The following is a 2,297-nucleotide window of genomic DNA, read 5'->3' on the forward strand; positions in this document are numbered from 1 at the left end:
GGCCTGGAGCCTGCCACAGGTGGTCACATCAAGGAGACCTCTCTGGTGACTGGAGACTTGTTAGTGAACACTTGTTGAGTACTGGGAGCCCTCACACTCACTGCCGGCCACGGCGTGCGTCAGGTCCATCCTCTCACACCAGCAGTGATGCTGATGTGCCGTTCACTAATGTGAGCACTCTAATAAAGGAACAGATTCATATTCTGATTGAAAGAACTTGTGTGGCGTGTCTGCTTCTTGGATTACCCAGGATAAGGAAACACTTGAGTAATACTAGGAGTGGTTAGAGAGTTCTGATGGCCTAATGATAAGAAGCTTCGCTGCCAACCCGAAGGCACATGGTTCGAACCCACCAGTAGCTGTATGGGAGAAAGGTGGGCAGTCTCCTGTGTGATTAAGCATCTGAAAACCTGCTAGAGGGGTCAGCGATGAGTCTGTTCAGACTTCGAGGTCAGAACATAACCATCTGTGTTAGAATGATGCATGTTTTGTCGTGCATTCTGTCACGTAAAGCTGGCAACAGGAATGCCCATCGTTCTAGACGGTATCTCAACCTCAGCCACTGGGTCATTTTGATATTGGAGGGGACAGTTTTGTAGATTCTTTATCAGCACTTGGCCTCTATCCACTGGAAATCAGTTTCTATTCCCATTACCCAGTTGAGAAGTGTCACAGGTAGTATTGAACCTTCTTTAGGGAGGTCAGTCCCTCCTCCCCCACCTATCAGGGTAAATACCATTGCTGTCTCTAGATTCTGACTGGTGGTTACAGTCTGTCAGGCTTCCAGGGATATAAATTTGAGAGGAAGCCATCTACAGCATGAATATGAACCACCTTGTTAGTAGACTTACTACCTGGTGGTATTCCTTAAAGTCACTGCTGATGTCACATGAATCCTGGCTGAACTTAAGAAGAACTATGCAGAGGCACTTGACACTTGGCTGACATTGAGAAAAATGGGAATTCCAGAGCACTTAATTGTGCCATGTGGAACCTATAACCTGGACCGGACGTTATTGTGCAAACAGCCAGGGGACACTGCATGGTTTAAAGTTGAGAAGGGAGTGTGTCGTAGTTGTATTCTCTCTCCATACCTAGTCAGTCTGTATGCCAAGCAAATTACCCGAGAAGTTGGACTTTACATAGAGGAGTGTGCCATCAGGATTGGAAAGAGACTGATCAATAACCTGTGTTGCACAGATGACCCAACCTTGCTTGCTGAAAGTGAGGAGGATTTGAAGCACTTGTAGATCACGGAATGCAACCTTCAGTAAGGATTGCATCTCAGTGTCAAGAAAACTGATTCTTACTGCTGGACCAATAGGCAGCATAATGGATTGAAACTGACAACAGCTTCAACTTGCTTGGATCCACAGTTAACACCTTTGGTACCAGCAGTCAGGAAATCAGGAGATTAGGAAAGACTGCAATTATGGACCTCTCTAAATTATTGAGTAATGATGTCACTTTGAGGACAAAGGTGCGTTTGATTCAGGCTATAGACGCCGCCCATCACTTGCTATGCATCTGAGAGCTGGACAGTGAATAAGGGTGACAACAAGAATTGATGCCTTTGAGCTATGGTGTTGGAAAAGAGCACTGAACATTCATTCCCTGGATGGTCAAGAGAATGAACAGGTACGTCCTGGAGAGGATGCAGCTGGAGTGCTCTTTGGAGGCAAGAATGATGAGGCTTCATCTCACATACTTTGGGCATGTTGCTAGGAGGGACTATTCCATGGAGAAGGACATGATTCTGGGAAGGGTGGAGGGTTGGCGAAGGAGAGGAAGACCCTCAACGAGGTAGAACTGACACGGTGACAGCTACAATGGGCTCGTGTGTCTGTGAAAATGGACATACAGGGTTCAGAACTTTTGTTCTTGGGGTCACTTTGAGTCATACCTGGCTTGATGGCACCTAACAACAATAATACCTGATGTGTACCTCACCAGAGCTGCTTAATCACTCAGCTTCAGAAATTTTCTTTCCAAGTGCAAGTACTCTGTAGTAGCAAACATGATTGCTAAGAGTTAGTCCTGGTCATCTCGAGCGCCTGCAGGAGTCACACCACCCGGAGGTACGTAAGTCCAGCCGGTCCTTTGTCTCTGGACTTCCTTCCCGGCTCACTTTTCTCACTGTCCAGCTCCTAGGGTTCCAGCAGTACTTCAATCCCATTTGTTGTTGTTGTTATGTGCCGTCAAGTCGCCTGCGACTCATAGCGACCCTATGTACAACAGCCCTAAACTCCGCTCTGTCCTGTGCCAATCGCACTGTCTCTGACACTCCAATCTCAATT

At 46.9% G+C, this 2,297-nt stretch overlaps 1 protein-coding gene across 1 annotated transcript in view; it reads left to right on the top strand.

The window, feature by feature from the left end:
* Positions 1-2,297, top strand: part of NHP2L1 (NHP2 non-histone chromosome protein 2-like 1 (S. cerevisiae)) — a 14,377-nt gene that overhangs the window by 7,523 nt on the left and 4,557 nt on the right. The gene's annotated exons all lie outside the window — the stretch shown is intronic.

Source organism: Elephantulus edwardii, unplaced genomic scaffold (genome assembly GCF_000299155.1).
Source record: "Elephantulus edwardii isolate Elephantulus edwardi_28Jun2011 unplaced genomic scaffold, EleEdw1.0 scaffold00086, whole genome shotgun sequence".
Lineage (NCBI taxonomy): Eukaryota > Metazoa > Chordata > Mammalia > Macroscelidea > Macroscelididae > Elephantulus > Elephantulus edwardii.